At 43.8% G+C, this 19,852-nt stretch overlaps 1 protein-coding gene and 1 long non-coding RNA gene across 2 annotated transcripts in view; one reads left to right on the forward strand and one right to left on the reverse strand.

The window, feature by feature from the left end:
• The window catches only part of LOC130598784 (uncharacterized), a 146,811-nt gene extending 131,769 nt beyond the window's left edge, over nt 1–15,042 (reverse strand). The window contains exon 1 of the long non-coding RNA XR_008972073.1: nt 14,975–15,042. This is a non-coding gene — a long non-coding RNA (uncharacterized LOC130598784). The remainder of the gene's footprint in view (nt 1–14,974) is intronic.
• ACER3 (alkaline ceramidase 3) overlaps nt 1–19,852 on the forward strand; it is a 61,569-nt gene that overhangs the window by 2,004 nt on the left and 39,713 nt on the right. The window lies entirely within an intron of this gene.

Raw genomic sequence — 19,852 nt, forward strand, 5'->3', positions numbered from 1 at the left:
AGAAAAAGGGACTGATTATAGGAGTTCTGCTCCCTCCTCGAGGTTTTGGTGTTTGTTGGGGTGTTGTACTGAAATAAATGTGTATGAGGGCTGTGCTGTAAATGAAAGCGTTTAAATGGCCCAGGTTTAAAAACAAAACAGTAAATAAGGCTGCTTTATTTGAGTTTTATCCTAAGAGTAGATAATTTCAGTAAAGTTATCAGGATTTTCTTTAGCGTTAATTCTATAATTGCACTTTTAAGGTCAGAGGAAATTATTACTTCTAATATGAATCCATTGCATTTTAATCTTAGGCAGCAAAAGTTGGTTGGCAATGTATCTTTCATAAAGCAACCAAGGGGTTTCATAAAGCAACGTTCCTAACTTCCTCTAAAATACTTCATCTGTAGCTAATAATGACTTTGGAAGATGAGAGAGACGTTACCCTGCAATCTAGTTCCTCTAGCAGAAGAGCTGAGAGTATAGTCAGAGTGTGTGTGGCCCAGTGGTCTTCTGTCAGTTGCTGTGTCTTTATGGCCTCCTTAATCCATTGAAAATTCAACTTCAGATGGCAAACCAACCAGAAAGTACATAAATATATATATACGTATTTATACACATGTATAGAATCATAGAATAGTTAGGGTTGGAAAGGGCCTTAACATCATCCAGTTCCAACCCCCTGCCATGGGCAGGGACACCTCACACTAAACCATGGCACCCAAGGCTCTGTCCAACCTGGCCGTGAACACTGCCAGGGATGGAGAACTCACAACTTCCTTGGGGAACCCATTCCAGTGCCTCAGCACCCTTACAGTAAAGAACTTCTTCCTTATATTCAATCTAAACTTCCCCTGTTTCAGTTTGAGCCCATTACCCCTTGTCCTATCACTGCAGTCCCTAATGAAGAGTCCCTCCCCAGCATCCTTATAGGCCTCCTTCAGATACTGGTGCTGCAGTCCCCTGATCATTCTCATGGCCCTCCCCTGGACTTGTTCCAACAGTTCCATGTCCTTTTTATGTTGAGGACAAATGAACTGCACACAGTGCTCCAAGTGAGGTCTCACAAGAGCAGGGTAGAGGGGCAGGATCACCTCCTTTGACCTGCTGGTCACTCTGCTTTTGATGCAAGCCAGGATATGGTTGGCTTTCTGGGCTGCATATTAATTCCTGTCTCTCTCTTTGTGGTCATTTTTGATGGTGCTGCTTTTAAAACTCATGCACAGCCTGTGTTACTTTAAATGTTACCTCACAGAAGAGTGAAAATTGGTTTCTGACTTCTCCCCATCCTTATACCACTTAGTTAAGCTGATGGTAAGGGTGGTGAGGCCCTGGCACAGATTGCCCAAAGAAGCGATAAATGCTCCATCCCTGGCAGTGTTCAAGGTCAGGTTGGGCAGAGCCTTGGGAACCTGCTCTAGTGTGAGGTGTCCCTGCCCATGTCACAGGGGTTGGAACTGGATGATCTTTCCAACCCAAATCATTCTGTAATTCTGTGATACTATAGTATTTAAAACTTCTGCATTGAATGTTTGGTAGAAATAATTGATAAGAAACTGTTGGAGGCCCAGCACTTGAAGGATATTGGCAGGTCCGTATGAAAAGCTATGTGTTCCTTAGGTTTGGGGCTGAAGAGAAAAATTGAAAGCTTGTTGTGCAAATTAAGTCTTTTGTGCCATTTAGCAAGTTGTTTGTAATATGCTAATTTTAGTACAAATTGCTGTGTTGTATTCCAGAAGCCTACATGCAGTTCTTTGCCATTCCCTCCTTAAAGAGCAGGTGTAAATGATGGCAGCCGATCAGTTGTACGCGTTCAGAGATGTGAAGGTGGTTTTTTGTAGCACTTCATATTTGCATTCTCTTTACGTGCTCTGAACACAATGACCTTTATTCAAATCCATTTGTTTTAATAGTGAAACATGCCTTTTGTTGCCTTTCTGAGGCTGCACTTTACCAGTCTGCCTCCCTTGTGGAGGTGGATGACTAACTGCTCCACATCCTGCTATACAATATTAAACCAATTGAAATGGAAAAAGCAGTTGAAGAGAATTATTTTACTATCATAGAATCAACTAGGCTGGAAAAGACCTTTAAGATCATCGAGTCCAACCATTACCCCAGCACTGCCAAGACCACCACTAAACCATGTCACTGAGGGCCTCATCTACATGGTTTTTGGACACTGTTAAGCCCTAAAACAACTCTTCCATCCCTCACTGATAAAATCTATTGTGTAGTGTCGTAATTCCTTTCACAGGAGCTCTGAATTGACTTCTGAGAGCTAGAGGTCAAGTAGTAGAGGTGTTTTTTGGGTTTAACTAATCTTTTCCAGCTTCAAAAGCTTGTATGCTGAATTGCTCAAGCTTTTGTACAACTTAGGCTAAATAATAATCATAGAAACATAGAATGCTTTGGGTTGGAAAAGATCTTGAGATCCTTGAGTTCCACCCCCCCTGCCATGGGCAGGGAAGCCTCATACTATACATACTACTACTACTACTAAAATTAATAGATAAAACCAGCATCCTCCCACCCAAGCAAGCAGAACAAGATCAAATGTAAGTGCTGTTCTTTAACACTAAGTGCTTAAATGTTACAGCTTACTCCTTATCTTAGCAGGACTGATGTTTCAGGGCAGTTTAGCCCACAGAGTGTTCAGTTTTGGGGGTCTGTTTTGATGTGGCAAGTGCCTTACCCTTCTTGCAATCCCTGTGATTCCTGTAAGAAAGGTTTGTCTTGTAGAATATGAGGAGTGGATATAACTAATCCTCATAGATTCCCTTTGTTGAAAACAGAGAGAGTAGTATTAACTTAAATATTTTAAATTTAAAGGAGCCCTATGTGGTACCTGAGGGCTTACTCTGAGTAAGGGTGCATCTGTTGTTATCAACCAAGTGCTGTGTTTCAGTTTGTATCAGACTCGAGTGATGCTTCTAGGTGTGTGAAATATTGCCTTGAGCTATCATTGTCCATGAGTAATATAAATCATCTACAACGTGACTGCTTTAGAGATAGTATATCCTTACGTTGGCATTTACAGCAGCAAGCACCAGAATATATATGCAGGCTTCTCAAGGAATTGGTGAAATAGTTTCTTTTGTGGCTTCTGGTACTGTCTCAGTATGTTCTGCTGCCTTCATTTAAGAAAGGATTGATTTATTTTTCTTATCATAGAATTGTAGAATGGTTTGGGTTGGAAAGGACCTTAAGATCATCCAGTTCCAACTCCCTGCCATGGGCAGGGATGCCTCATACTAGAACATGTCACCCTAGGCTCTGTCCAACCTGGCCTTGAACACTGCCAGAGATGGGGCAGCTACGGCTTCTCCGGGCACCTTGTGCCAGCGCCTCAGCACCCTCACATGGAAGAACTTCCTCCTTATATCTAACCTGAACTTCCCCTGTTTCAGTTTGGACCCATCACCCCTTGTCCTATCACTACAGTCCCTGATGAAGAGTCCCTCTCCAGCATCCTTGTAGCCTCCTTCAGACACTGAAGCTGCTCTGAGGTCTCCACGCAGCTTCTCTTCTCTGGGCTGAACAGCCCAACTTTCTCAGCCTGTCTTCCTACGGGAGGTGCTCCCAGCCCCTGATCATCTTCCTGGCCTCCTCTGGACTTCCTCCAACAGTTTCATTGCCACCATTAAATCCATTGCTTTTTGTGTTCATTAGAGCTCTGGTAAACTAGTATTTGTAACTGTGCTCTCCTTATGAGACTCTTATTTAGGGAAAAATACCAACAGATCATGAGAAACTGCACATGTTTCTGTGCGCTTCTGCTGCTCTTCACTAATCCTTCCTGTTTGTACTGAAGAGCTAAGAGATTGAGATGAGGTTACCTGTGTTGTGAGATATCTCAATCCATAGACTGCCATCCAAAAATTCTCTACATTGTGAACAGTGACACAAAAGTACTGGGTTTTGTTTTCAAACTTGGCTCAAAAAAGACAGCTGTCAAGGATGCACAGGTCTCTGTTTCGCACGGGGATCATTACTTTAGAATTTAACAACTTGTAAAATGTACTTAAAGACAAAGTCGTTAATACTGAATTTTAACTGCTACATACGTACTGTCACCTCTTCCTCCTGGGCATCCTGCTGTATTTTGCCTCTTTTGCCAGAGGCTTTGGAAAGCAGCCAGAGACCTGGGCTGGGTACTGTGAGTGTGAGTTAAATGAAGCCAGCTCTGCCTTCAAGAGCTCTGTCCTTTCAATAATAAAGTGGCAGGTGAAGGAAGAAGCATCAGGATTAATTGGGTGTGATCAGCCCAGCTGCGTGGCTGTGGCTGAATTAAAGTCACATCATGACACAGATGAGTTCTGAGGTGTGACTTCAGAGAAGACGATGTCACAACCTCACTTGAAGACTGAAAGGGGTTTGAGTGTGTAACTTAAATGAACTGACTTCAGGAAGCCACATCCTAGGTTACCTTTTCTGATTTACCCGATTCCTTCAAGGAGCCCCCACAAAATAGGGGACAATAGGGGTGAAAAGGTAAAGGGAACAGTCATCCAATTGCTGATGGCTGTAAAGGGGAGTGGGATGTTCAGAGCAGTATTCAGCTGTGGGATGCTTCTTAAGATGAGCACTTCAAGCTTGCTTTTTGTGCTGCAGACAAAAGAAGTTAAAAGAAGGATTCCGTCCTTCAAAGTATAATGCAGAGGAAGTAAACTCCAAACCCAGACGGATGGGCTCTGCTGTCATGCTTTCTTATTTAATGATTCTATGTGATTTTGATTCAGTGGCAAATATTGTTGCATTATTTCCCTCCCAGGCTGTACATGTATATACTTAAGTCTGAAGATAATCTTGTGGCAGTGTTTTGATGCGTTTTGCCACAATTAATGATTTTTTTTTTTAATTCTTCCTTTTCTTTTAGTCTCTTTGCCACTTTCTAATTCAACTTTAACTTTCATCTCATCACAGCTTAGATCACATTGAAAGCCAGGGTCAGAGGCTTTTGGAAAGTCTGTGGCATCCTGGCCTGTGTTAGCAATAGCATAGACAGCAGGGCCAGGGTCGTGATTATCCCTCTACACTGGGCACTGGTGAGGCCGCACCTTGAATCCTGTGTTCAGCTCTGGGCCCCTCATTACAAGAGAGACATTGAGGTGCTGGAGCGGGGCCAGAGAAGGACAGCAGAGCTGGTGCAGGGCCTGGAGCCCAAGTCTGATGGGGAAGGGCTGAGGGACCTGGGGGGTTCAGTGTGGAGAAGAGAAGGCTCAGGGGGGACCTGATGGCTGCCTACAAGTGCCTGAGAGGAGGATAGAGCCAGGAGGGGCTGGGCTCTGCTCCCAAGGAACAAGGGATGGGACAAGAGGAAACGGCCTCAAGCTGCACCAGGGCAGGTTTAGATGGAGCTGAGGAACAATTCCTGCCCCAAAGGGTGCTCAGGCATTGGAACAGGCTGCCCAGGGCAAGTGTTCACACAGCGTGGAGATGAGGCCTCAGTGCCATGGGTTAGTGGTGGCCTTGGCAGTGCTGGGGTAAAGGTTGGACTGGATGAGCTTAAAGGGCTTTTCCAACCCAGTTGGTTTTATGATTCTATGATTTGTCCAATCAGCAGTTCTCATTTATCCATCATGTTATGGATATGCTTAAAACTTGATGGGCGCTGTGGCAATGGACCACATGCATGTTTACTAATACTTGTTTAGTTTCTAAGTGACAATAAAATCCTTAAATACAGTTTAACAAAGTGATTACTCTGCAGTTGGTGCTTCACATTCAGCACTTGTGCAGCTGGCAGTTGGATATGTGCCACTCCAAATGGGAACAGAGCAGTAGCATTTGTACAACTGCATTTTGCTTTTGTACAGACTAAGGCAGACAGGTTTATGAGCTGCATGGTAGAAATGTACAGATGATATATTTGTAGATGGGAATAGGAAGATTAGTGTTAAATAAACAAGGGTTGTGTCAGGGACAGTAGATAATGGTTCATGGTGAAACACACAAAGACAGAAAAGTACTGTTTGTCTGCTTTGGCTCCTCCCTGGGGAGTCCTGTTTTGGCTGCTTCCCGGAAAGTCCTGCTTTGGTTCCTACCCGGAAAGTTCCACTTTAGAACTCCCTGGAAAAGTCTCAACCCTTGGAGACCTTTCTAGATATTCCTGGCCACTTCTGGCCTCCTGCATTGGAATGAGTGTGCGTTTTTGATAGTGTAGAAGCCTGAGCCTCATACGATGGGGGGAGGCAGCACCTTACCACCCAGGGTCAACATTGCCTCCGCGGGGACGCCTGCTAAGGTTGAGCCTGCCACCTCGCACTGCGATGATGATCCTCGGAGCTGGTTTCCTGATTGTCATCACAGGGTCCTTGGGGTTGGTAAGATAAGCAAACATCAGAAGTATCCTTTACTGTATCTGTTAATATCTCTATCTTTTCCTATATTAATAAAGTAGTTGTGAGTTCTCTGTTTGTGTCTGGTTTCTCTCACCCGGAATCCTCAAACTCTGGAACAAGGGTGAAGGAACACTGCTGACTTTTAAATGCCTTTAAATAAGCCTTTAGGGGGAGATAAAAGCAACTGTTGTCATAATTGAAAGACAAACATCTCTTTAATCTGGGGATTGCTATGTCTTTTAGTGTGCCTGAAACTACATAAATCATGTAATTCCATATTTGCTGGAGCCTTTCACAGATCACTTGGGAAGATGTGCTTTAAACAAAAGAAGGGTTTAATAATCACTGCAAAAATGTTCAAAGGAGCTCTGGGAGTTGTCTCCAGTCCCAGCAGCTCATTAGTGCATGGTTGGTTCATCTTGCAACACATGCAGTGTAAGAAAGACGTGGAGCTGTTGGCGCGAGTCCAGAGGAGGCCATGGAGATGCTGCGAGGGCTGGAGCAGCTCTGCTCTGGAGCCAGGCTGAGAGAGCTGGGCTGGGGCAGCCTGGAGAAGAGAAGGCTCCTGAAGGGGAGACCTTAGAGCAGCTCCAGTGCCTAAAGGGGCTACAGGAAAGCTGGAGAGGGGCTTTGGACAAGGGCCTGTAGGGCCAGGCCAAGGGGAATGGCTTTAACCTGCCGGAGGGGAGACTGAGCTGAGCTCTTAGGCAGAAGCTCTTCCCTGTGAGGGTGCTGAGGCGCTGGCACAGGGTGCCCAGAGGAGCTGTGGCTGCCCCATCCCTGGCAGTGTTCAAGGCCAGGTTGGACACAGGGGCTTGGAGCAAGCTGCTCTAGTGGAAGTTGTCCCTGCCTGTGGCAGGGAGTTGGAACTGGATGAGCTTTAAGGTCACTTCCAACACAAACGCACTGGACTGTTTCTCTATCTTAAAAACCTAAAGAGGATCATAGAAAAGTTCATGGATCGTGAAAGGTTAAGGAAATATGAAGAATTCTTTTACTTCAGAATATGTACCAAAAAACGTAATTTTTGGTACATATTCTGAATGTGCCAAATGCTAGAAGGGAACTCACAAGTGGCTATCAGGGCAAAACCACCTATCTTTGCTTTGAGTTTTCTGTTTATGGGCTCTTTCCACCAGCTTCATTAATTACAGCCTTTTCTCACTCCGTTAGCAGAGAAACTGAGCTGCTGCATGACTTAGAGTGCTTGGTTGTTCCGTGGTTGTTGAAGTACTACAATGAAGGAGGGAAGGTGTCAGAAAGAGAGAAGTTTGTAGATGATGTTACAACTCCAGAAACCACAGCGCAGCCCTGCTTTAGTGTCAAGTCTTTTACTGTCAGTACGTCTGAATATCCCATATCGACATCTTCTAAGTGATCAGCACAGTCAGTGTCTGTGGGATCATTATCTCCTTTACTGTAAGATCCATTGACTGCTGCAGAGCATGTACTTTGGGAGGCAGAAGTAGCTTCCTTGTTATTCCCAGTGGGAGATTCACCCTTTGTGCCCTTTCCCAGCCTTAGCAGGTTCCTCTCCAGTTCTTTGCCTTCCCAGCAACTGGTGACTCAAGCTGCAGAGCTTTCCTGAAGGAAATTCCAAGTTTTATTTCAAAGTTGAGACTGGTGTTCTGCAGCGTATCTGCTGCCCAGCTGTGTCCTGGGGCTTTTATTTGGGTTTGCGTTATCCCTTGGTTCCTTTGGACTTGTTTGCCAAATCCAGTGTCCTTGCAGTGCCCCTAGAAGGATGTGTGCAGAATGTGTGTCTCTTTTAGGCTCTGTAGCTCACTTTGTGACCAAGAGGGTATTTATCCTTCCAGCCTAGTCCAGGCAACTTTGCCTTGATTTTTCTCTCTAACTAGAGGAGTCGGAGAAGGAGACAAGAGTGTGAGCTGGTTCAGCTGGATGAGCTTCAGGATGTTGGTTTGAGACTGACTTTTAGCTATGAGAAGGCAAGGCGTGTTCTTCTATAGGCAGAAAAGCTGTCAAGAATTAAGAAAGACATGGTATTGGGGGTGAACTGAGCATCTACTTAATAGTAGATGTTTCTTCTATGTAAAACAGTTCCTTGATGAGGGACTTTGGACCTGGGCCTGTAGGGACAGGCCAAGGGGAATGGCTTTAACCTGCCAGAGGGGAGACTGAGATGAGCTCTTAGGCAGAAGCTCTTCCCTGTGAGGGTGCTGAGGCGCTGGCACAGGGTGCCCAGAGAAGCTGTGGCTGCCCCATCCCTGGCAGTGTTCAAGGCCAGGTTGGACACAGGGGCTTGGAGCAAGCTGCTCCAGTGGAAGGGGTCCCTGCCCATGGCAGGGGTTGGAACTGGAGGAGCTTTAAGGTCCCTTCCAACCCAAACCATTCTATGATTAAATAGGTATTTAATCTAAAATACATAAACTGAGAGTTGCTCCAGGTAATATTTTGCTTTACAAGTAGCAGAGTAAATACCAGGTGAGCATTTCCAGTTTGTATGCTCATCATGCTGGTGAACACATCTATAATAAGAATCGGCTCCATTGAATTGTGTAAATGCCTCAGAAGGCAGCAGGGAAGTGCACCCTGGTAGTGAAATCATACAGCAGATGTTGTTTTCGTTCGGTTGCACAAGCTGCTATGGCTTTGTGATCTGTGATATCACAGTTGCTTTTCACTTGGAGCTTTGGGGTTTGGTGGCTGTAAAATGTTTCAAGGCCCAAGTTTTATCTTCCTGTGGGGCCCCTCTGAATACAGTCTTCAGCACAATGGCTAATATCAGGTCAGTACTCAAATCATAAAACTCTTGAATCCTTCCCATTTAATTTTTCTTTCTCTGTTCTAGGCTGCAGAGAAATACTTTGAAGCTACTTCCTTTTATTAAGCACATTGCATTCCAAGCTCTTCAGTTCTTTTTCCTGCCTTTAAACTCTTCCATGCTGTTTTCCACATGGCTTTTGTATTAACTTCTTTCCCCCCTGCGTTTACTGAACTTTATCACCTTTCTCAAACCTGTCCTCTGAAAGTTTTCCCTCTGCCAGTCTTAGGCCATCATTTGTGCTGGGAACTTGGTTGATTTTGTGTATGTGTTTTGGCTGTTTCATACCATTATATGGCAAAACTTACTTCTGCCTGAAACTTGTCACCAACCTTATGAATTGCTATTGTGTAGGTACTATATTAAGTTATATTTATAACAAAAATCATAGAATCAATGGAACACGTAGGATTGGAAAGGACCTTAAGATCATCCAGTTCCACCCCCCTGCCATGGGCAGGGACAGCTCAGGCTAGACCATGTCACCTAAGGCTCTGTCCAACCTGGCCTTGAACGCTGCCAGGGATGGAGCATTCACACCTTCCCTGGGCAGCTTGGGCCAGCGCCTCACTACCGTCACAGTAAAGAACTTCTTCCTTCTATCCAACCTGAACTTCCTCTGTTTCAGTTTAAACCCATCACTTCTTGTCCTATTGGTACAGTCCCTGATGAAGAGTTCCTCTGCAGCATCCTTGTAGCCCCCTTCAGACCCTGGAAGCTGCTTTGAGGCCTCCACAGCTTCTCTTCTCCAGGCTGAACGGCCCCAACTGTTTCAGCCTGTCTTAAAGCCTGAACCATCTATGGATTGTGTATCTCTTCCTGAATTTGGTTTAGATTGTGAGATGCTTAAGATTTGGACTTGGATCTTACTTCCATTGTGAAGAAACTTCATTTCCCCTCTAGGTAAATAGCTTTTGTCAAGGTTTGTGGGCAAATAGGCAACCGCCAATTCTTCTCATGTTTCAAGCAAGAGCAAGAAAGCTGTCTTGAAATGACAGTTGGACAGGGACTAAAGGATAGAGTTGGAGTTGGAAGTTGCAGACCAGGAGTGACAACCTTTGAGTCTTTGGTTAGTGAATTAATTGGGTACTGCTGCCAGTTCTTGCTGAAGGTTGGCACATTAACTGGACGCTATGAAGGCTTTAGAGGAAAGAGTTGCTTACAGGAAAGAGATGGAGTTGGGTATTTTGAAGTGAAGAAGAGGATTTTTGAGGTCAGGTGCCTTTCTCTTATCTCATGTTCCAGGATTTTTCATTTAAGGCAGTCCTGCCAAAAAAGATAGTTACAAGATGGGCTTTTCTGTTAGTACTGCTGTTAAGAGAGGGAATGTCACCAGTCAGTGTTTGAGGCAGTGTTTGGTTGCTGTGTATCTGAATCAGGCTGTGGTTGCTATCTAGTTTCATTATCCCCACGTGCATTACATTTGTCATGCTATATCTCACCTTTAATTTCCTACCATCCAAGTAAAGCAAAATGCAGAAGAATGGCAAGGAGATACTTGAATTGCTCTGGGCACCCCGGGCAAATCCACACTGATAAGGAGCAAGAGGAATTGGATTTTGAAGAAAGGCTACTCTAAACTAAAGATGCAGGTACCTGGAAAGAGCACTGACAAGACTTTATTCTCTGCTATCCACCCTCCAGTGAGCATATTGGGCTCCCTGAATGCTCAGCTCTCGTATGGCACTGCACAGTGTCTGGAAGAGTCCTACCAGAGCCTCTGAGATGATAGCCACAGATTGCTGTGCCTCAAGTTGGTATCCCTGTTTGTGGTGAGGACTCCCTGATGCTGGGCTGTGTGTACTCCACTAGCTCAGCATTGTCAGAATCCACAAGCTGTGCTTTCTGCTCTGGACAGGTCCTTAGGCTTAGAGGAGTTGATGCAGACACTGCACAGGAAGGCAGGATGCTGACACCAGCACAGAAGAAGAAAGGCTGGAGGGAGTTAAGTATGATGGAAATGAAATGAATGATCACTATAACATCATATTGGCCAGTGCTTAGTGGTTGAAGAGTAAAGTTCTCCATCTCATTTTTTTCCTTCCAGTCTGACATCATCCACCTGCCTTAAAATAACATTTAAAATAGCTTTTAGTTTGTTTTCCAGTAAAAGTTCTAATAGAAGCAAATCTGCCCCTCAACAACAAGCTTATTGCATGTAATATTCTAACTTTGTATCATCTAAGCCTAATCTGTTTAGACTTTGATTGCATTTTCCAGCTGTAAGCACTTGCTTTTAGTGAGCTTTTGAGATTGATATTTCAAATGATTTGCCTATCTCAACTGTTTTTACTTGAAATTTACTTGCAAAACCCTTCCAGGTGTACTTCAAAGTAATTGTGCTGCTTGCTATCATCTTAGGTGCATGTTTATCAGGGAAATTAGGCTTGCTTTTCCATGTGTCTTCCCACACTCTAGGAAATCACCATTAAAATACGACAGGATGGCATCTGAGCTAATGGTAATGCTAGTTTATTCCTTGTAGTTCAGTTAATTGTGGATATATTGGATTGGGAATTAAATGTCATGTAAAGCAGCTGTATACTATCTTATTTATTCAGGCTGCCTTCTGCAATCTCAAGATATGGCCAAGAATAGATTCTAGCGCTTTTGTTACATAGAATCAACGGGTTGGAAAAGACCTCTAAGATCATCAAGTCCAACCTTTACTCCATCCTTAAATACTGTTATTTTTCATTCAGTGGTCCTTTCAAAACCCAAAGCCAGCTTATTAATGCTTCAGAATGCCCTGCACTTGTGACAGACATAGGTGTGATAGACATAGTAAAACTGGCTTGAAAAGTGAGGAACATGGCTTTTGATTTAGCTGTTGTTGCTATCTTTGTTCTGGCCCTTCATCTCAGAGTATTTTCCTTGCGATTGCTGTCATAACTGTCTATTAAACTTCATAGTTGGCCCTCTGCATTTTGTAATCTGCCCTATGAACCCTTTTCTGAGGAGCAGCGTCTCATGCAGATCTCAGATTTCACTCATGAAAGGCTTCAAAAAGAATCAGGCATCCTTGAAAGACCCCCATCAAGCCAAGTTCTGGGTCTTTAGACAGTTTGTCTTCATTTGTGATAGCCTTTAAGAATTCCAGGAGGAGGAGGAAGACTCCATTACACTAAATACAAGAATAGGTAACAAAACCATTTCTGGAGAGTACCCAGTTCCTACTCTGATGTATTTCTACTCTGAAGCTTCATTTATGAGAGATGTTATCCTGAACTCATTCATGTTTCTTGTGGCAGGTAAGGATGGACTAGTGACTAGAGGAACACTTCAGTGTTTCAAAGTCCTGGCTTCAGTTTTATGCAGGTTTATTTGTGACTCAGTCAAATTCCTGTAGCCTGACCTCTTCTTGCAAAGATAAATACACAGAAGACTGCTCAGACACTGCAGTAATGGAGATTAAATAGGTAACCAACACGTTGTAGAGTCTCTTTATCAGGGACTGTAGTGATATGACAAGGGGTGATAGATTCAAACTCAAACAGGGGAAGTTCAGGTTAGATATAAGGAAGAAGTTCTTTACTGTGAGGGTGGTGAGGCACTGGAACAGGCTGCCCAAAGAAGGGGTGAATGCTCCATCCCTGGCAGTTCAAGGCCAGGTTGGACTTAGCCTTGGGTGGCATGGTCGAGTGAGGTGTCCCTGCCCATGGTAGGGGGTTGGAAATGAATGGTCTTGAGGTCCTTTGCAACCCTGACTGTTCTGTGATTCTAAGAGCAAAAACTTCTTAGCCCAGCAATGAATGTTTCACCATCTTAGTTTATATCTGCATCGTGAACACAAATGTTGGAGTTCTGGGGTTGCAGGAAATCAGCTTATTATGAAGAAACATGTGGAGCTTTAAAATTTGGATTTGTGTAGTATTAGCTTTCACTCGCTTGTTTTTAGTGTAATATACATAAGAAGCAAAGTCAGTGTTAGTACAGTCTCCTCTTACGTTCTTATATTTGAATGTCTTTACTCCACAGTAGCAAAGCACTTTGCAGAAGAGTTCATGGTAAAGAAAAAGATCTCTTAATCATAACCTGGGGCAATTCAGAAGCAGTTCAATAAATGCTTTTCTGAGAGGTGCATACCAAAGAGATTTGGGCATTAGAAAATACACCCACACCTCACGGGTTTAACGTGAGCTTTCTTGCGTGTGTTTTGTCAGTCAGGAGTGGCAAGAGCTGTTCTTCTTAATCACTTTCTGATTGTTTTGGAGAAGAAAAATGTAACAGAAAATACTGTAATCAAAGGAAGTATTGGCTCCAAAAATGTTAACTGAACTCATATGATGAATGTCAGGGGAATACATTCTGCAGCTGGTGTATAAAGTGTGTAAGGCCAGAACGTATCGCTTGACACAGCCCGTTGGAACTGCTCATAAATGAGCACTGGGAATAAAACCCAGATTGTTTTGTTAATTATTAATCTATCTGTTCGTAAAACTCCCTCATTACCCCTCCCCAGTCTAGTAAATCGCTGAAGTGGTTTCCCTCTTCAAAAGGATATCGGCATATGTAGAATTGTAGAATCACAGACTGGTTCGGGTTGGAAAGGACCTTAAAGCTCATCCAGCTCCAACCCCTGCCACGGGCAGGGACCCCTTCCACTAGAGCAGCTTGCTCCAAGCCACTGTGTCCAACCTGGCCTTGAACACTGCCAGGGATGGGACAGCCACAGCTTCTCTGGGCACCCTGTGCCAGCGCCTCAGCACCCTCACAGGGAAGAGTCTTATCTCCAGCCTGAACTTCCCCTGTTTCAGTTTGAACCCATCACCCCTTGTCCTGTCACTACAGTCCCTGATGAAGAGTCCCTCTTCAGCATCCTTGTAGCCCCTCTTCAGAAACTGGAAGCTGCTCTGAGGTCTCTTCTCCAGGCTGAATAGCCCCAACTTTCTCAGCCTGTCTCCATACAGGAGGTGCTCCAGCCCTCGTGGCCTCCTCTGGCCTTGCTCCAACAGCTCCATGTCCTTCTTATGCCTCGGACACCAGAACTGCACACACTGCTCCAAGTGGAGCATGAAATGGGAGTCCCACCAAGTGGGAAGCAGCTTTGAAGATGTAGAAGCAGTCCCCTGCGCACTGCCTTTAAATCCTTCTGGTTGGCCACCAGCTATGCAGCAGTGATGCTGCCTTTAGTTTTCCTGGCCTTGTCCCAGCACTTTGACTTACTGGAAGCAGCTCTCTGGTGCGGCTGGGGCTGGAACGAAGCGTGCTCACACTGGTGGTATGCATCTGTGTTGGTGCTAGCGCAGAGGAGGAGGCTGTGTTCTGGCCTCCTTTGCTTCCTTTCTTTGCCCATGGTGGATTGTTTTCTTCCTGTGTCTTACAGCATGATTGAAACTCTTCCAAGGATTTAGGGCATCTACTGGGGGATGTTGCTGCTGCCAAATAAACTTGATTTCTAGATATTCTACCTGAACTTCCCTTTTCCTTGTTTCAGTGTGTTAGGGCTGATCAGAATGCTGCTCTTTGGTAATACATATAGCTTTCTCAATAACTTCCCTTGTGTAAATCTGTTGGATTCCATGGTGCTTTCCTCTAGCTGCTGCCTAGCCAAGAATTAGGTAACTGCTCTTGTTTTTCAAGATCTTTCTTTTCCTTTGTAGTGCTCCTGGTTGCTGTATCTGAATCTTCCATCTCATTTATCCCTCATAGTTCTTCCCTTAATAGTATGCCAGCATCTGTACAGAGCGTTAATGGAGCATTCCTTTGTAATGTACTCACTATCACATTTTTCTGTGGTGTTTTATCATAGAATCACAGACTGGATTGGGTTGGAAAGGACCTTAAAGCTCATCCAGTTCCAACCCCTGCCACGGGCAGGGACCCCTTCCACTAGAGCAGCTTGCTCCAAGCCCCTGTGGCCAACCTGGCCTTGAACACTGCCAGGGATGGGGCAGCCACAGCTTCTCTGGGCACCCTGTGCCAGCACCTCAGCACCCTCACAGGAAAGAGCTTCTGCCTTCTATCCAACCTGAAAATCTACCTTTTAAATGACTTAATACCTACGCTCTAAGTGAACTTGCGCTTTAGATTTTTGACTTTAAATACCTAGAGGGATCTCACAGTCCCTTCTAATAACCCATTAATTTGAAGTGTTACTTATTGCACCCATTCTCACAGTTCTTCAGGAGGCTTTCACATAGATTTTACAGATCAGTAATTGCTTCACTATTTGTTTCCTTCAGTATTTTTCCCAGTAGAACTGTGGTGGCTGATACACGCTGCCGCTGAATTGCTGATGGTGCAACTTCAGTTAATGTCCAGATAAACAAAATCAAGGCTTGCTTAGAGTTTGGAAAAGAGAATTGCAGGAGGTAAGAAACTGCTTTTGTAGCTTAAAAATAAGCATTTTAAACACCCCCCCTGAGCCCATTTTTTATGGGTTTGTGTTTGGTTTTGAAGTCAGCGTTGGTCCATTGCTCCAGCCTGGAGCAAGAGTCTTGCATTTCGCTGAGTAACAGGAAGTTTATATTGATCCTTCGTGCACATTAGCAAGTAGGGAGTTTAGTAATTACATGTTGGCAGAATTCCCACTGGGATGACTCTGTTTTCTCCCCTTGAGGTCCTTCTGAAATATGAAATGGAGACGGGAGTTTTCATTTCCTGACACTCTGAAGTGCAGTTATTGTATGCTTTGAAGTAGAAGATATTAAAAATGGCTGGTGGAAGGGAAAATCTAATTGCTCTGCTGCCCTCCTGGTGATAAGCCTGAAGCAAAAACAGCACAAGATTGAATTGAGTGGCCAAACCAGCTCATTCTGTGAAGTCGGGTCCTCTGAACTATCATGAAGTGCCTGTATTTGAAACATCAATGATACAAACCTGCTCTAGGCTCTGGCATAGTTATTACTGATAATACATAGCATACACAGGATGGGAACTTGTTGGATTTGATTCACATTAATTCCGCTGCTGACACTTTAAACGCTGTGGTGAATTAAGAAGTTCTTGTATTGAGAACTGCCACTTCAATCTGAATGAGAGTCTCATTCTTTACTGTGCTGGGTGCTGAGGCACTGGCACAGGTTGCCCAGAGAAGTTGTGAATGCTCCATCCCTGGCACTGTTCAAGGCCAGGTTGGACAGAGCCTTGGACAACATGGTCTAGTGTGGGGCATCCCTGCCCACTGCAGCAGGTTGGAACTGGATGATCTTAAGGTACTTTCCAACCCTGACTATTCTATGGTTCTTGTAAGTAAATACTCTAGATTCTCCAGTTTTTAAGCTGTTATTCTCTGTGTGTATTCATGTTTGGTTTCATATCCCTGGAGATCCTTCCAAGTGAAGAATCTTTTTTTAAAAGGGGGAGTACCTAATGGTAGATGGTTATAATCTAAGATGTGCATGAATTGTGTTCCTTCACCATTGCTCTAATGGTAAACCCTCCAGTAATGATCTGTAGCTCACACCAGAGCTGCTTGAGATGATTCCAGAAATAAAACATGTGAGATATAGTCCCTTATCCTTCTGGCTGCTTTCAGAATATGATTCAGGTTCTGCATGATGCCATCTGATAGGCTTTGTTATATCATTATTTTGATTTTCTTCATGCAGTGATGGAACAAGGAAAAGCTCCATGAGCCAGAAAGTGCACTAAAACTGCCTGTGCCGAGCACCATGATGCCCAGACAATGAAACCGAGGTTTTCAGCCTCAGAATCTTGTTTGTTTGCTTTACTTAAAGGGATATTTTAGTCCTTAGGTATCTATTTTAGGAAATACTTGCTACTTTCCTTTCTCTTTTATCACAGTGAGGTGCAGTTGTCCCTAAGGGGAGGCTGAAAGCTGTAATGAATATTGTGTTTGTTAGCCCTGATTTCAAATGAACTTTTAGTGTATAGTCCACTTTTTAACTGCAGAAATGTAACATGTATCTCTATTGAGTTTGAGTCCTGTAGAAACCCTAGCAGAGTGAAAGTTCCGTATTCATTTGACAGAGGGAGGAAGAGCTTTTTAACACTTAAAAAGATCCTTGCTGTTGGTGAATCTCTCAGTCATTCTGTGTACAAACCTTAGAGAAGGGATCTCTTAACACTGTGTAAATCACCTTGGTCACCCTGTGGAAAGCTGAAGCTGGTAATTTTTGCTTCCTTTTATGAAAGCACTTTTCTTCCCTCTCTGAAAACATCACCTGTATTCTAACTCCCATATTGTCTTCACATCCTGTGTATTATATCCTTATGACCATGTTCCGTTACAACTGGGGCTGTTTACAGCTTCTCTGGTTTTATCCTTTCAACTTCCTATCCACATTTATTACAGAAATGAGTTTCCAAAGTAGAGTCAACTACGTATGTGGGGAAATAGAAACTTGATGAAAGTAAGGTCCTTCAAATTGGTGTGCTCTCCATCTATAGCAAGCTGGCTGTATACCATTAAGTCCTGTGTTTGCCTGTAAATGCTATTTCCTCTCTAAGTTTGTTTTTTGTCTTTGAGGTGATCAGGTTTTGTACAGATCTTTGTGCAATTATGATGATACGCATATATTTTTTTTTTTCAGGGCCTGATCATAGAATTATAGAATCCCAGACTGGTTTGGGTTGGAAAGGACCTTAAGATCATCCAGTTCCAACCCCTGCCACGGGCAGGGACCCCTTCCACTAGAGCAGCTTGCTCCAAGCCCCTGTGTCCAACCTGGCCTTGAACACTGACAGGGATGGGGCAGCCACAGCTTCTCTGGGCACCCTGTGCCAGCGCCTCAGCACCCTCACAGGGAAGAGCTTCTGCCTTATATCTAATTGAACTTCCCCAGTTTCAGTTTGAACCCGTTACCCCTTGTCCTATCACTGCAGTCCCTAATGAAGAGTCCCTCTCCAGCATCCTTGTAGCCCCCTTCAGACACTGGAAACTGCTCTGAGGTCTCCACACATCTTTTCTTCTCCAGGCTGAACAGCCCCAAGTTTCTCAGCCTGTCTCCATACAGGAGTTGCTCCAGTCCCCTGATCATCCTTGTGGCCTCCTCTAGACTTTCTCCAGCAGTTCCGTGTCCTTTTTATGTTGAGGACACTGGAATGATGACCCTGACTTTAGGAAGATGACCTTGAATGTACCTGAATTGTCAAAAAGACTTGTCAGATTTTGCTGCTGTATTTGTAGAGCAGGCTGCAGATGTGGTCTAACCTTCACACAGCTGTAGACAGAGGCTTGTAGAAATGATGTTTTGCATAAATTTGATTTAGTTCTGGCGCTGCCTGGCATGCTGTCAATGAATAAAACAGAATCTTGGATCAATGATTTGCAGTAAAACACTCTGGAAAGACTTAGGAACTTTGGTAAGGTCAGTCACACGCTCTGCATTTATCATGATTAGGTAAATTGACATTGATTTAGCACTTTACCCAGTACCATGTATAACCTTTGTGACCGTAGTGTGGTTTACTGCTGTGACAGGCCACCACATCATATAATCTGGCTTTAAGTTTACTGAGCTTCATCCTGAAAGCAGGTGGGTTCATTGTGCTGCCCACTTCTGTTGGGAAGCAGTGGTAAACATCCCCTCTTCAGTGGGAAGCTTTACTCTCAATTCCAGCCCACAGTTGTTACTTATGGTTAGTTTATATCTATGTATTCTTTGGTCAGTGTTATCCTTTAGTTCTCTTTTGTCCTTGTCTCTTTGTCCATCCAGCTGCTGTTTTGTTAGGCTAGGTGAGCTAACCAGTTTATATCCCTACTGGTGTTGTAAGCTCCCATTCATCCCTCCCATGTAAGTGATGCTTCTCTGCACCTGATGTGCTTTCTCTTTTCTTCTATCAGTAACTAGATAGTGTAGTTACTATCTAGTATAGTCTACTATTGCCTGGCATGAAGACATTACTATTTTCCTTTCCTCTACTGGAAATAAATTTAGGAGGTTTGATGCCTGCAGTGATATCTTATGGTGAGTCACCACACCATCTTAATTCACTTTTCTGTCTCTTTAAATAGATTACTCCTACATTTGGAATAAGGGTTCATATTGACATTGGCCATCATATTTAACACTGTTCCTGTCATTGCAGTCGTCAAGTTCATTCATTTCTTCTTCTGATAAACCAGTCATCCTTTATATTGACAGATGTGCTGAAGCACAAGCCTGTGGTCACTAAAGAAAAACTAGATCACTCCCTGGACCAGCATTCAAGGAATCCAGTACTGAAGTAGAAGAATGCTGTACAGAGTTAAACCCTCATCCATCCATGTGCATTCATCTGATTTTGGATATACCATGTATCTTCTAGCCATAACCAATAATTTCTGCTTCAATTACTTTACATACCTTCTTGCCTCATCCCTTAGCGGCAAACTCTCCAATCTCTGGTTTTCCAAAAGAGAACTGCTGCTTTATTTTTCCTTTCTTTTGTAAAAACCTGATGTAAAAGTGGAGGTTTTGTCCCAGTTGAACTTTTCCCCCAGTTTCAACTTCCATATCTGTTTCCTTCCATACTTGTTTCACTTCCTTGCTTGTTGATTAACTTTCGAGTTACAGACCTGTGGTTGTGTCACCCTTTTGTTCTTTCTTGCTATTGTTTGCTAATCTCTGTGCATATCCCACTGCTGGAACGAGTTAAAAATCCTTTTAAATGAATTTATAAGCTATTCTATGGGAGGATAATCCTGTTAAAGACTAGCTGGACTTCTGTGAAATAGACCCTCAGCATTTTGGTTCTGGAGAGAAGTCATTTAGCCAGCAGCGTGCTGGAGGACTTCGTTGCTCTTCTGCCCCCATTTCCCTTCTGAAAACCTTTGCTCAACTCTCTGTATGTTTTG

This window comes from Pezoporus wallicus, unplaced genomic scaffold (genome assembly GCF_028554395.1).
Source record: "Pezoporus wallicus isolate ANWC-B61680 ecotype Strahan unplaced genomic scaffold, APGP_CSIRO_Pwel_v1 contig_7461, whole genome shotgun sequence".
Classification (NCBI taxonomy): domain Eukaryota; kingdom Metazoa; phylum Chordata; class Aves; order Psittaciformes; family Psittacidae; genus Pezoporus; species Pezoporus wallicus.